The following is a 16514-nucleotide window of genomic DNA, read 5'->3' on the forward strand; positions in this document are numbered from 1 at the left end:
TAAAATTATATAAATCCAGTTTTAAGAAACAAATCAGTTTTCATGTACAATGAGTTTTACTTACCTCAAAGAGGTCAGATAGAGAAGACAGATACTTAACCAATCATGCTGTTACAACACAAAACCTTTTTTAAAAATGTTTCTGCTTTTGGAATGACTCAACTGAGCCCTTGGGCTTCCCAGTTGGTGCTAGTGATAAAAATCTCACCTGTCAATGCAGGAGACATAAGAAACATGGGTCCGATCCCTGTGTCAGGAGGATCCCTTGGAAGAGGGCATGGCAACCCACTCCGGTATTTTTGCCTGAAAAATTCCATAGGCAGAGGAGCCTGGTGGGTTACAGTCCATGGGGCAAAGAGGCAGATACAGCTGGTCAACACACATTTGTGTTGTTCAGTCACTAAGCTCTGTCTGACTCTTTGCAACCACATGGACTGCAGCACGCCAGGCTTCCCTGTCCTTCACTATCTCCCAGAGTTTGCTCAGACTCATGTCCCTTGAGTCAGTAATGCCATCCAACCACCTCATCCTCTGTCCTCCCCTTCTCCTCCTGCCTTCAGTCTTTCCCAGCATCAGGGTCTTTTCTAATGAGTCGACTCTTCACATCAGGTGGCCAAAGTATTGGAGCCTGAGCTTCAGCATAAGTCCTTCCAGTGAATATTCAGGATTGATTTCCTTTAGGATGGACTGGTTTGATCTCCTTGTAGTCCATGGGACTCTCAAGAGTCTTCTCCAACACCACATTTAAAAGCATCAATTCTTCGGTGCTCAGTCTTCTTTATTGTTCAACTTTCACATCTGTGCATGATTACTGGACAAACCACAGCTTTGACTACAGAGACCTTTGTTGGCAAAATAACGTCTCTGCTTTTTAATATGCTGTCTAGGTTTGTCATTGCTTTCTTCCAAGGAGCAAGTGTCTTTTAATTTCATGGCTGCAGTCACTGTCTGCAATGATTTTGGAACCCAAGATAATAAAATATGTCACTGTTTCCATTGCTTCCCCATCTATTTGCCATGAAGTGATGGGACTGGATGCCATGATCTTAGCTTTTTGATTGAAGCCAGCTTTTTCCACTTTTCTTATAAAAGAGACTCCAGAGAGCTCCCTTGCCCCTTCTGCCACATAAGGTTACATCAGAAAGATGGGGTTTATGAACCAGAAAGTGAGTTCTCACCAGACACCAGATCTGCTGGCCCCTAGATCCTGTACTCATAACCTCTAGAGCTATGAGAAATAAATTTTCGTTTGTAATCCATGCAGTCAGTGGACTGAAAGAAGCATGCTCTTGGAAGTAAAATTCTTCAGCAGTTTACCATTTTAAATTGGTTTCCCTAAAACATAAGCATCTGACAGGGCACACAGCGCTGTAAATCAGCCCGCATCAATATTTATTGAGTAAATGCTTCACACAAGACTTTTTTCATTGAGCTTATCAAGCGTTAAAATGTATCACATCATAAACATGAAATAAATTGCTCTAATCTAAAACGTAGCTCTTAAATTTTTCTACCAGCCATTTGAAAAGCTAAACTCTTCACTTTTTGGGAGAAGATAAAGCCAGAATTTTCAGCATCATCCATTGACCTCAAGCTGAATAAGCAAAGAAATTTTTAAAATCTTTAAAAACATATATATTCCATTGATGGCTACTTACAGAACTGTTTTTCTTTGTTTTCATAGTTCATTCTGATGCAGAGAGATTTTAGGCTAACATGAACTCAGAGAAAACATATAAAATGCAAGTTAAAGAAACTCCTCTTTTAAATTTCAGTGATACATCTTAGAAATGGTCCAGCTCTCATAAGTATGGGCAAGACAAGCAGGAAAACCTGAGATACGAAGAATTCTATTTGAGTATAGTTTTAAAAAGAAATCATCAAATTCTAAATGTTGAATGAAGCATGACAAAATGACAGAAACTACTGGACGGTGATGGGGAAAGGGGAAGGGCTCCATGTCCCTAAGCATCTGAACCTGCTTCTGCCACTAGTGTGTCATTAGATATTCATACGTATCTCGGGGTAGAGGTAAGGGACAGATAAGGTAAGGGACAGGCAACAGTTTCCCATTTTATAGATCAAAACATATGACTCTGATTGATTCGGTGGCTTTCCAGCACTGGCAATGCTATTTATTCCCAGAGAGAGGACTAATATTCTTCTCATGCTATAACACTCCTGGGACGTTTTTCTCTTTGTGACAGTAAGATGTCACATTTAGCGTGGATTATGGGCTCAAACTCTGCCTCCTGTGAGACACATGCCCAATGTCTTTAATTCTATCCTTTGTGCTCATCTTCGAGCTCTGCACAAAATCTCGAAGAAGCCAAGATAACAGGGAAACTAAGAAACCCTCTTTCACCGGAATCTCACTCTACTAAGGCAGCAGGCACGAAACAAGTAATTATTCTGAGGCACGTTTAATCTACTTAGTATACATGCCTGCCTCTTCCCAGGTGGTGCTACTGGTAAAGAATTTGTTTGTAATGCTGGAAACTTCAGAGGTGCAAGTTCAATCCCTGGGTTAGGAAGATCCCCTGGAGGAAGAAATGGTGACCCACTCCAGTATTGTTTCTTGGGAAATCCCATGGACAGAGGAGCCTGGTGGGCTGTCAGGAAGCATTTAACAGGAGGCTTCTTGTGGGCTGTTTTGGATCTGTCATGAATCCTCTGTCCCTTATTAATTCCTGAATATTCAGGAATTAAGTGGAGTAGCAAACTACTCCAGGGGGCTTAGGAATGCGTGCATTTCCTTCATTAGTTTTTCCATACGGTGATAAGTAACTATTTACAACCCTCTTTCTTTTTATGAACCATACGGTAAAAGTTATAATTTACAACCCTCTCTCTTTCATATGGATGACCTCATGTTTCCTTGATAACTTGTTAGTTTTGATTTTATCTCTGCTGAAAACCGCTACCTTGTAAGACAGTGTAAATACCCACACAATGTTGAATAAAACACCTTTGCTCCATCAGAGCTTGGGTCCCCGTGTCTTCTCTCTCTCTCCCTCTCTCTCTTTCTCTCTCTCTCTCTTTTTCAGACTAATTCTCTGGAGTGCAGAGGCCCTCTGGATTCACTTTCCTACCCGGGCTTCTAAGACCCCCTCGAGAAGGCGCTCTGCACCTTCTCCCCATCAAGAGGGCTCCAGGTGTCTTTGTGAACAGCACAAGCCCAGTGTCAGGTGCTTATTGGTTTTCTGCATAAACCAAGGAATATCAGCCTCTTTCTCTCTCCTTTACTTTCTTATCATCAACTCCAGACCACCAGGTTCCAGTCCCTTAAAGGACCTCAACAGTGGGCTACAGTCCATGGGGTCACAAAGAGTTGGACACGACTGAGCAACTTAGCAGGCACACACACATGCATTCAGTACATGCATTTTCTCTGCAGGAGACATCCTATCCCTCTTGAACTCTGAAACACTAGGCAGCACTTTAGCAGTACATCTGGGGGCCATTCAAAATTCAAAATCACCAACCAAAAGCACGAAAATGAGAAAAACATGGCACTAAACAGAACAAGAAAAAGACGTGCTTTTACAGAATTAGAGCTGAAACAAGAAGGCAGAGTGTAGCCGTGCGCATCCACAGCTGTGAATGTGAGTGTCAGGCCATTCAGACTTTCTGCCCCTGCGCATGCCCAAGAATGACTGTGAAAGCACTGTGAGTGCTGACTGGGGGCTACGAATAAATTTTCTCAAGGAGTCAATTTCACATACAGACTCTGTGAAATGAGGGGCCATTGTACTTTGCTGTTGTTGGTTTTCCTCTAAGTGAAACTTAGAGACATTTAGAAAGGGTTTGGGTAACACTGAGTTACACTAAGTGACTGGAGGACTCTTGCTCCCAAAGGGACTGTATAAAAGTGCAATGCCAACAAAAAAACTGTACATAAAAACTAGTTATAACCATAGATGGGCTATGATTCCTTAAACTGGGTTGATAGTCATAGACATCTGACTTGATTTATAAAAATATGTTACAAGTCTCACTCCCATTCTGCTGAAGTATATCCTTAAAGACAGAGGGAAAATAGACACTTTATTTTTAAAAACAGGCAGATTGAGGGATTTGAGACATTGATAATTATAAAAGCATCTCAGTATCTCATAAGATATTGTGGTCATTATTAAGTACATCGATTATAATTATATATGCCAAAAATGTCTCCTTGCTCATTTTTTAATTCCAGAGTATCAAATTAATTGTTTGACACAAGAGCAAATTTCCTTTCAGGCTAGTATGATGGCTCAGGTTATATCACTTCATATCATTATTTAAAGCTGAAAAGATCCTAAATTAGGCCATTCATCTTTAACAAGAAGCAAAACATTTCTACCACATAGAGCAAAAACTGAATGTTGTTACTTGAGATGGAATTTTGAACTTCAATTTTATCAATTTATGCAATACTGGATAGTTTTAAATTTCATAATCTCTCTCTATGTGCCATAAACATTTATTGGCTTGGAGAAAATTAAGCTTTATTTAAAACTCTATCATGTTAAACCCTGAGTAACATCTCCCATTATTGAATTATTTTCTCATTTTACTTCTTAAAACAACTGTTTATCTTTTTCCCCCCTTTCTTTCATTTCTTCCATCATTTCTTTTTCTAGTTCTTAAATAAATCCCTTTGAAACAAAGTAAATCTACCTGGCATATTATAAAAGACTGAAATTTTTATGTATATATGTGCATGCAAACTCACGAAGCACAGACTTGTGCTTCTGGTCATAACACAAGCAAAATCCTAAGTTTAAGTTGTAATATGGCATTGATAGGCTGGTTAAACTTGCTTTTAAACAATTTATTAATTTTTCACTTGACAGGGCCAATGCAAAAAGCTTGGAAATCATAGGTCATTTTGGTTTCATACAGCAAGTGATTTTTAGTCAACCTAAAATATCTCTGTTTGTGATTACATTCTTTCTGTAAATCAGCATTTAATAAGAACACTCTCACAAAAGCTTGCCTGAAAATCCAGTCTGACTAATTTGGCCTCTGTGTGTAGCTTGAAGTAAAACCTATTGTGTCCATAGGCATCTTGACCCTGGAGGAGACAGTCTGCCAGAATACTGTATTATAGCCCCACGCTTTCGTAAATGCCTCCCGGGCTGATGGAAAACAGAATCAAGCATCAGTGAAATGTTTGCGGTCTAATGATTCTCTGAGGTGGTGGTTTTAGGATCCACTTTTGTCAGTGAAATCTGTCCTTTGTTGATATGAAAGGATGTGTAGCTTTGAAACTCAGCTTGCATTTAAATGAGGATGTAAAAACAATTAAGCACTGGGCTGTATCATTTCACACCCGCTTCTCCTGAGTGGCCAAAAATTGAACATCTTGAACTGCGTGGTGCCTGGAGTTGGGCCATGGAGCTTGGAAACAGTCATCAGGTCTGGGACTTGCCAATTACTCTCTCCTCCACATTGTGCCCCAGCGATTCTGCTTCCTCCTAGGGAAGGTTATTCTTGCTCAGGACACGATCATCCATAAAGTATAAGAATTGGGATGCTCGCAACCACTCGAGATAAGGCCCACAGACACTTTTGAAGGACACATTGTGCTGATCCTCAAAGGGCAAGATACGCAGATGGGAAACAGACGTGTAAATAATTAAAGTGTAAATATTGTGATGAGATAGTTCTCACAGGAAACGGCTGCACTACCAGTTTCGAGGACTTGCTGAGCATTGCCCTGTGCCAGGCGGGGCGACAGCATTCCTTTTTTCTACTTAATCATCATGGTGACCCCTTGATACAGGTACCATCATCCCTGTGCTCATCAAAAGACAAAAGCAATTATAGATGTCTATAAAAAGAACAGTGAAAATGGTGGGCTTGGAAGAAAGAGTGATGAACAGAAGAGAAATTTGTCATTCAGGATATTATTGTAAGGTGGCACTAGAGGTTAAGAACCTGCCTGCAAATGCAGGAGACATAAGAGACGTGGGTTCTACCCCTGGGTCAGAAAGATCCCCTGGAGGAGGAAATGGCGCGCCACTCCAGTATTCTTGCCTGGAAAATCCCACAGACAGAGAAGCCTGTTGGGCTATGGTCCATGGGGCCACAAAGGGTTGGAAACAACTGCAAGTGACTACGTGCACAGCATAGCACCCATTCCCACAGGGCCTCTGCTCATCACTAGATTCATTCCCATGAAGCATCTTGTTCCCGTTTTATGGATTTAAGACTGAGGTGTATGGAGGCTAGTGATTGTCCCAAACACATAAAGTCTAAACACCTGGATTCAAATTCTAAAGTTCTGTTGCAGAATCCTGCTGGCTTTCCTTCGTCTGTCTTGTCTCCCAAGAAATCAGTCACTCCCAGTCTCTCCTCTCCTCTGCCTATATAGTTTGCATGAATAGACTGAAAGGATATTTTCTTGGTGTGTGGTATCTTTGTTCTCTGACCAGGGATAACTCTGCACCCCCTGCAGTGGGAACAGAGTCCCAACCACTGGACCGCCAGGGAAGTCCTTGAAAGGGATACTTCTGAAAACAAGAATATTGGGATGAAATTGTAGCGATAAATCAATTGGCTATAAAATTTTAAATGGTTAGGCCTGACACATAATAAAATAAGATGAGAAAAGAGAGAGAGAGAAAGGGAGGGAAGGTACTGGTCTAGACTGATTTAACTCAACACAGAAACTGCTATCAGTGTTTCCTATGAAGGGAAAAATTACCAGGAGGAAAATCCTTCAAACTCTGTAGAAATTTCCTAGAGGAAATGTCACCTTTAAATTCCGAGTGTGACTAAAAAAAATATGCTCCAAAAGAAAAAATGGTTCTTGCTTGAAATTCTGTTGTTCCTATTCATAGGTGCATTCACATCATTATTAGAAGTGCAATTTCCGAATAAGATGTACTGTTCCAGTAACCTTCGATTTGAGGCTTCTCTATTCATTAGCTCCTCGCTGTCTGTAATTGGAAATGTGCTTCCAACCATCTGGCAGCATGATTCACACCCCAACCTCTTTGGCAGGCCCCAGCCAACTTCTACGTGGGGTTTGTACCAGGGCCAGACGCTATCGAAGTTTCAAATGAGAACCACCATCAGAAGTGTCAAAGGGGATCATTATCAGTAGCCATTATTTAAATACAAAAAGCGTTAAGAGTATATTAGCAAAGACTCTTTTCAAAATGCAAAATCATTCCTTAGAGTGGATTCTGAACCAGGGTTGCAGGTAGAGAAGTAAGTGATTATTAGTAACCTGAGACGGCGAGTGATACAAATGTTATAATGATTCAAATTTTATTTAAAAAATAGTGAAAAATTCTGCTCGAAGTTACCTGATACAGTAAGGTCGAGAAGATCCCCTGGAGAAGAGAATGGCAACTCACTCCAGTATTTTTTTGTGGAGAATTCCACGGACAGAGGAGTCTGATGGGCTATATACAGTCCAGGGTATCTCAAAGAGTCAGACACAACTAAGCGACTAACATTATAATATGTGCTATTTATATGGAAATAGCTGCATGTGTGCCCATGTGTATGTACATGCATATATACATGTTGTATATGTGATTATGAATATGCACATGTATATGTATGTATTCCATCACAGTGGAAGAGTAATCAGAACATCCATAGCAACACTGGACCGAAGTGTGTTTGCAGTATGGTTCATACCTACTGAAGAATAAGAGTATAAGAAAGTATGCTATAAAAAAGAATATTAGAAAGCACACACTTGAAGAATATCCTTGAAGACTATTTACTGAAGAATATAGTTGACCTATTAAGTGAAATGAAGTTATAATAACATGCAATTTTCCCAACGAATGTTTTGATATTAAACTATTCGTTTCTAATATTACCTCTACAAAAGCTTAGAAAGCCAGATACACATTATTTCACTGTCACCTGGAATGCGGGCTTATTACGAAGCTCAGCCAGTTGTTAAGTTGCCGTTCGGGACTTGAAATAGGACAAGTACTTATAAATATTTCATATTCATTAGGAAAATATGCACAATCTGCGTTTGTGATGATTTCTGACTTACATTCAGTTGGCCAAGTTTGCTTATTTTATTGTTTAAAACATCTGCATTCTCTTTGACTGTGTCCCTCTGAAGCAGAGCAGGACCCTACGGTCCTTGCCACCACCCACCATCTCCTCTGCCTGCCTTTTGTCTGTGGAAAACTTTAGCCAGAGAATAAGTTTAATCAGAGAAGTGAAAACATGCAGAAACAAAGGAAAACAGTCAAAGGAGACCAAGTAATAACAATGCAGTCATTATAGTCAAGGAACTTTTGTTCCTCTCCAAGGCTATAGACAGGATTCTGAGCCACCTCCTGTGAGCTGTCTTGTAGATACTGAAACTCTCACCAGGTGGAGGGAGTTTCCTACACGATGACTATAGCCATGACATGAGCGGCTACCATTCCGAGAACCGGCCTCTAGGAAATGGAAACAAACCGACTCTGGAACAGCAGATTGACTGTACCTAAAGCAAAAGATGCTGCTGGTCAGAATGCTGCATGACCAGCTTGAAGATGACTGTGTAGGCCCCTCCCTCTGTCTTCAAAAGCTCTGATTGTTGGAAGGAGGCAGTTAGACCTTGGAGAGATGTCTGCCTTCCTCTAGAACGCCTCATTGCTGGCATCCAAAATAAAGTAAACGGTCCATTCCACCAGCCTGGCCTCTTTATTGGCTTTTGAGTGGCAAACGACCGAACCCCACTTTTGGTAACATCTCCACTGGTTTTGTCTGCCTGAAGAAGATGTGCTGATATCTCCAACTATGATTTTGAAGTGGCTTGGTTTTGCTTGTAGTTCTATCAATTTTTGTTTTATATATTTGAGACTATATGATTAGAAGAATACAATATTTAAATTGTTTTATATTCCTGGTGAAGTTGAATCTTTTGTCATCATATAGAGATGAGATTTTGTGTCCAGTTATTCTTTTTGCCTCAAAGCCTATTTTATCAGACAGTGGCATATCTACACTAACTTTCTTGCTCACTATTCTCTTGGTAATGTCTTATTTTGTTGTTTGAGTTTTAGTCTTTTTGTATTCTTATGTTTTAGATAGATCTCTTATAAATAATTTATAGTTAATTTTTTTCAGCCTGGACTACACTGCTTGTTCTATATATCTTTCCTCTGTCTTCCCTTGCCATTTTTTTAAATATCAAAAAGTTATTGTACTTATGACTCAGTAGTAAAGAATCTGCCTGTCAATACAGGAGATGCAGGAGATGAAGGTTCTATCCTTGGGTCATGAAGATCCCCTGGAGGAGGAAATGGCTCTAGTATTCTTGCCTGGAGAATCTCTTGGACAGAGGAGGTTTGTGGGTTACAAGCCATGGGGTTGCAAAGAGTCGGACACAACTGAGCATCCATGCTTAATTCAGAACTTACACGCTCTTGTTTCTATCATATAAATCATAGACAGCTTTTTAATATATCAAAGTTTAATATTAATCAATACCTGTCCACTCCCCCAGGACAACACAAGAAACTGAGAACACTAATCCCATTTAACTTTTCCTGACTTTATTGATACAACTGGTGAAATATTTATATTTTAATTCAATATTTTTGCATGTGTTGGTATAGGGCATATATGGGAAATCCTTGCACTTTCTTTCAATTTTGTTGTGAACCTAAAACTGCTCTAAAAAAAGAAAGTCTTGAAAAAATGCAATTTTTACATAATGTTGCCCTATTCCTCTCTAACATTTTGCAGCTCATCTCATATGATCCAACACAAGGGTATATGTAACAATAAGAAACAGTGCACCACTCACATTCTAATGTACTAGCAGAGAGAAAAAGCAAATATGGTCTTTACATGGTAGAAAGCCCTCATGCTGACAGGTTTTAAACTACAGGATGCTTTTTTCATAAAAGACATCTCATTTGCTCAGACACAGTTGCCTTTTCCAAATGAATCCACTACAGAATTTGAGAAAACGCAGGAAGGCATAAACTTCTTGATTAAGGAGTAAAATTAGTTCAGCTGTATATGGAGTAATCCTTGTTTAATTCACTTATTTTTTTGTTTTAGTCACTAAGTAGTCTCTGACTCTTTGTGATCCCGTGGACTATCTACAGGATTTCCAGACTCCTCGGTCCAGGGGATTCTCCAGGCAAGAATACTGGAGTGGATTGCCATTTCCTTCTCCAAGAAATCTTTCCAACCTGGGGATCGAACCCACATAACCCGCAATGACAGGGCTTCTTTCCCACTGAGTCACCAGGGAAGCCACCTAACCCGCTAGGCTGTTATTATGAAGTAAATAAAACTTAAGTTAAAAAAAAAAACTCGGCAAGGCAATGGCACCCCGCTCCAGTACTCTTGCCTGGAAAATCCCATGGACGGAGGAGCCTGGTGGGCTGCAGTCCATGGGCTCGCTAGGAGTCGGACACGACTGAGCGAATTCACTTTCACTTTTCACTTTCATGCATTGGAGAAGGAAATAGCAACCCACTCCAGTGTTCTTGCCTGGAGAATCCCAGGGACAGGGGAGCCTGTGGGCTGCCGTCTACGGGGTCACACAGAGTCGGACACGACTGAAGCGACTTAGCAGTAGAAGGTAAAAATGCGTTGTAAACTACAGGGTGATGATCGTATTGCACGATGTCGATTTCTTGGTTACAGCTATTATTTGGGGGTAAGTAAATAAAACTATTCTTACCAAAAGAAAGGTTAAGGACATAGTCTTAAGTTTTGATCTGTACAGATTTTCTACATGCATCAGACCCCTGGGAATATTAGCCTATTGTTGAAAATTGTCCCTCCTATATCCATGTGCTCTCAACTGCAATAAGGAGAAAAACATTACAAACTTTATGAAAAAATAAGTACAATCAAATGTCCTTTTCATTAAATAGTCAATCAAGTGTGTTAAAACTGCCAGCAGTGATGGATGAGAAACACACCGAATCACCACAGGCGTTATTTGAAGAGTCACTGAATTTGGCTCTAGAGCCAAATGAAATGTTTTAGCGCTGAAAGAAAATACATGTATTACTGCTCATAATGTTTATAAACTGATATTTTGCTATACTCTTCACCAGTCATTTTTTTCCTTTGGTTTTAAAAAAAATGAAAGATAGAATCTCTATTTAAATTTAGGAAATGCAATTTTAGAAAGATATCATTCCCTGATGCACCCTTAACAGTCTCCCTAGGGCAATTCTTGCTGAGCGCTGAAGAACTGATGCTTTCGAACTGTGGTGTTGGAGAAGACTCTTGGGAGTCCCTTGAACTGCAAGGAGATCAAACCTAAAGAGTCAATCCTAAAGGAAATCAACCCTGAAAATTCATTGGAAGGACTGATGCTGAAGCTGAAGCTCCAATACTTTGGTCACCTGATGCAAAGAGCTGACTCATTGGAAAAGACCTTGATGCTGGGAAAGACTGAAGGCAGGAGGAGAAGGGGACAGAGGATGAGACGACTGGGTGGTATCACTGACTCAATGGACATGAGTTTGAACAAACGCTGGGAGATGGTGAAGGACAGGGAAGCCTGGCATGCTGCAGTCCATGGGGTTGCAAATAGTTGGACATAACTGAGTGACTGAACAACAACAAAATGCAATACAACATTTTGCAACTAATGTCACATGCCCAACACAAGGATAAGAAGTGATGGATTTATAACTGATAGTTCCATAATTGGGAGTGCCCCAGTTAGGGTGGCCGAATTTAGTCAATGCAAGCATATGATACTAAATTAATTCAAATTTCAGAAAAAAAATTATAGACGTGTGTCTTAATATTGCAAATATAGCTCATGCAATGTTTGGGTTATAGTTCTACTAAAAACTTATTTATATGTGTATCTGAAATTCAAATTTAACTGGGTCTCCTTTATTTTATCTAATAACCCTAAACCCCAGTGAATTCAAGTATTTAGTTGAATATATATATAGTTCCACTCTGAGAAGAAATAGATGGTTCACTGAATGAGGAAAGTTTTGAATGTTTGGTCAAATGATCACAAAGCAGCCAAAGCAAAACGTCATAAAATTCACTATCCACTGACATAGATGAACATGGAACATAGTCCAGTTTTAGGAGAGACTATCAGTCCAACATTGAAGGTTTATGTTCTGTGCTCCACCACTCACTAGGGGGATAATATGGGACAATTACATCATCTTTCTTCACTTGTTGTATCATCATTAATGTGGGAAAAATAATAATAGCCTAATACCTTGCCATTGTTATTACCATAAAATTGTTCAAATGCAATAGGTATGATATAAGTTATTGTTCTATTTCTTTTATTTTCATCTTGGTGACAGCAGGAAGGCTCTGATTATTCCAAAATATCTCTATTACTAAATTTCATTTAAATTTATGTCACTAGAAATGTTACTGCCTATAGAAGCCTTAGTCCTTTTGAAAATGGAAGTAGTCAATGCAACCTGATAACCCTTGGAGTCGTCTACACCTTTTTTTGGGGGTTTTTTTGGTTTTTTTTGGCCACACCTCAAGCAGCATGTACAACTTCCCCAACTAGGGATCAAACCCATGCCCTCTGTGGTGGAAGCACAAAGTCTTAGCCACTGAACCACCAGGGAAGTCCCTGTCTACATTTTAGTGGAGAAGAAACTTGCAAGACAGTTCAGGCTACACTAGGGAAAGTCATCATTTTACAGAATCCTTAGGCAAGAAGGGGAGCCCAGATGGAGAGAGATGACTGGAGAAAGACAAGGTTAGGTGATCTTTCAATTCCCACCTGATCCACTCTTTCTGGGACCATTGAGGTGTCTGCCTAGACAGCAAAGTGACTTCTCAGCACAATTTTCTCCTGTGAAAGCAGCAACCCATTTGAAGCAAGACCTGGATAAGAGATTCACTTCTGCCTGGCCCAGGTGAGGAGCCTGAGTTTTAAAACCACGTGACGTGGTGCCCTGAACCTTTACAGAAATTCCAAGGCAGCCTAAGATTTCCTTCCATCTTATCAGAACTTTATACAATCCTGGGGCTGAGTGTCTAGCAAAGTTTTTAGGATTAGTGGTATATTAACATGCTGAGCAGCTCTTGTGACCAGGAGAACTGAGGAAAAAAAGGAAGATTTTAAGAAATAAAGGTGCAGATTACAAAATGGGTCACCTGTAATTTTCTTTTGGAGATATACATAAAATATTGTGTCTCTTCTTAATACTTCTGATGTGTGTGTGTGTGTGTGTTTGTGTGTGTGTGTGTGAATGGAATTCTTGACAATATGGGGCCAATGGTTTCAAGTATAGAGTTACATCTGATAGTGCAACATTCTTGCAACATCAAAAGATTTTGTTCAGACAGTATAAAGTAGCCAGAACTAGGAAAGAAAATAAAGGGTAAGGCACATGAATTTTGTTTTTCTAAAGCCTAAGAACCTAACACAAGACCCTAAAGTGTTATGTTCTATGTACTGTGCCATGCTAAGTCTCATAGTCATGTCCAACTCTTTGTGACCCCATGGACTCTAGTTCACCAGGCTCCTCTGTCCATGGGATTCTCCAGGCAAGAATACTGGAGAGGGTTGCCATGCCCTCCCCCAGGGGATCTCCCCAACCCAGGGATCAAACCCAGATGTCCCATGTTGCAGGCAGATTCTTTACTGTCTGAGACACCAGAGAAGCCCATTAATACTGGAGTGGGCAGCCTATCCCTTCTCCAGAGGATCTTCCTGACCCAGGAATTGAACTCGGGTCTTTTGCACCTCAGATGGATTCTTCACCAGCTGAGCTACCAGGGAAGCCCCATTACATTCTACGGGTAAGATATAGAGTGTAACCTTCACTTCTTGGTCTTTAAGGCACGTGAGTTTTAAAAATAACTTTTCTAACCAATATCTATCTTCATACAACTTTGGAGAAAAGATATTGAAATATGTATTTTCTACATATAAGTTGTATTGGTTTGAATGTTTTGATAAGGTATATTAATTAGCTTTGCTGTGGTAATGATTTCATAACTTCAAAACATTATGGTGTATACCTTAAATACATAAAATTTAAATTTGTCAATTACACCTCAATAAAGCTGGAAAAAAAAATGTACTGGATTTTGAGAAGCAATTTGAATTTAAATAAATCCAGTAGGGTCACAAAGAGTCGAACACGACTTAGCAACTACACAATGACATTAAATATTGGCATGACAACAGTTTGTAAGAAATGTTTTGCTAGGTATGAAACTATACTTCAGTAACTTGTTATGTAAAATATAAAATATATGTAATCTGTTGTCATCTTGTCTATTCTAATTAGACGCAAGAACCACACAGAACAGGACACTTAGTACATTACTGTGTTCACAGTGGGATATTTAAAGGATTCATTTAATCTTTAGATAATTATTCCTTTGACTTTTGAAGTAACTAATTAGGTAAAATTTTAGCAACATACACTTTTCATTTTACAGACAAACAATTATGGATTCCAACTGGGATTCGCCTTTGAAAGTAAATTGTGTCTACAAGATAACTTGAATGCATGCTGTATAAGACAGAAAATCTTCAGCAGTGTGTTTATGGGAAAATTACTGGAGCGTATCGCAGGTAGGCATATCCATAGTTATTCTTTTATTAAAAATGCTCTTTACGGCTTTAAAAAACTAGCCAACGAGAGATGAATATTTCTTTACAAAGACGTAATTTTTAAAGTAGTGTAAAAATAGAGGGTGTTATTTTGTATCTAGTGGGAAAGTCGGCATGGAAGTTGCATGATTTTGTCCCTTTCCATGAGAAATAGGACAGCTAGGATATTTCCTCCAGAAATCACACCTTTATTAGAGCATCCAGTTGATAGCTATTTGAGCTCTCTGCAAATAGAAACATACAGCAAGGCTGGAAAGTGAGTGCCTTTTGATTGACAATTCATACTGAATTTCTGTCTGCTTCCTATTTTGAAAGTAGAGTGGTATTGTCTTTCTTTCCCCATTTCCATCCCATTCTGACCCATTTATTACTAAATTATTTCCAGGAAATTCAATTTCCCTTTTCTTTTCTGCTTAGACAGCCTTGGTTACTAGGGTTAAATAAAGACTGCTTCTTTTTCCCCTCCCCCAGCAAAGGGCTCTGCTGTAGTAGTAGATTATATGGCAGCTGACAACTCATGTCAATGGGAAGCACTTTGCTATACCATGGTAGTATTTTTCAATAAACTTTACAGCAAAAAAATACTTTCCCAAGTATAGGACTGTAACGTCGTGACTGCTTCATTTTTCACTTTATTTCAATAAATTTTTGTTTTAAACTCAAGTTATATATGACTATATAATTTAAAAAGAAATCATCCAAAGGTAGATAAGATTTTGAAAAAAGTCACAAAATCCTAAATATACTTTGTGTTTAGTAGAAAATATTTAATAACAGTTTGAAAGTGTGAAAGCATTAGTCACTCAGTTGTGTCCAGCTTTTTGCAACCCCATGGGGATGCTGAACTGCCAGACTCCTCTGTCCGTGGAATTCTCCAGGCAAAAATACTGGGGTGGGTAGCCATTCCTTTCTTCAGGGGATTTTCCCAACGCCCAGGGATAGAACCTGCATCTCCTGCACTGCAGGTAGACTCTTTACCATCTGAGCCACCAGGGAAGCCCGAATATACCACAGTTTAAACCATTTTTAGTGTTTGCTGATAGCTAACATCCCAAATTGATGGAAGTGAAGCTGCTCAGTCGTGTCCGACTCTGCGACCACATGGACTATAGCCTACCAGGCTCCTCCATCCATGGGATTTTCCAGGCAAGAGTACTGGAGTGGATTGCCATTTCCTTCTCCAGGGGATCTTCCCAACGCAGGGATCAAACCTGGGTGTCCCACGTTGCAGGCAGACGCTATACCGTCTGAGCCACCTGATAACTGAATGTTATTACTTTTCTTTATTTTTAATGAATGTGAGCAATTTTATTTTTAAATTTTTCTGATTCCTATTGGAGTGTAGTTGATTTACAATGGTGTGTTAGTTTCAGGTGTACAGAAAAGTGATTCATATACATTACATATATACATACATATATCTATTCTTTTTCAGATTCTTTCCCCGTATAGGTTATTGCAGAATATTGTATAGAGTTCCTTGGGCTCTAGAGTAGATGCTTGGTGATTATCTATTTGATATATAGTGGTTTAGTTGGTTTAGTTGCTCAGTCATGTCTCATTGCAAACCCATGGACTATAGCCCAACAGACCCTTCTGTCCATGGGATTTCCCAGGCAAGAATCGAGGTGTGGGCTGCCATTTCCTTCTCCAGGGGATCTTCCTGACCCAGGGATCAAACCTGGGTATCCTGCATTGGCAGGAAGATTTTACCACTGAGCCACAGTATATGTTAATGTCAAAGTCCTGGTTGATTCCCTTCAGCGATCATCAGTTTGTTCCACATTCTGTGAGTCTGTTTCTGTTCTACATCTGCTCTGTATCTGCTGTATCTGTATATGTGCATTTGTATCACTTTTTTTTAGATTCCACATATAAGTGACATTATAAGACACTGTCTTTTTCTGATTTACTTCACTTAGTATGATAATCTCTACAAATGACATTATTTTGTTCT

Source organism: Bison bison, unplaced genomic scaffold (assembly GCF_000754665.1).
Source record: "Bison bison bison isolate TAMUID 2011002044 unplaced genomic scaffold, Bison_UMD1.0 scf7180017864353, whole genome shotgun sequence".
Classification (NCBI taxonomy): Eukaryota; Metazoa; Chordata; class Mammalia; order Artiodactyla; family Bovidae; genus Bison; species Bison bison.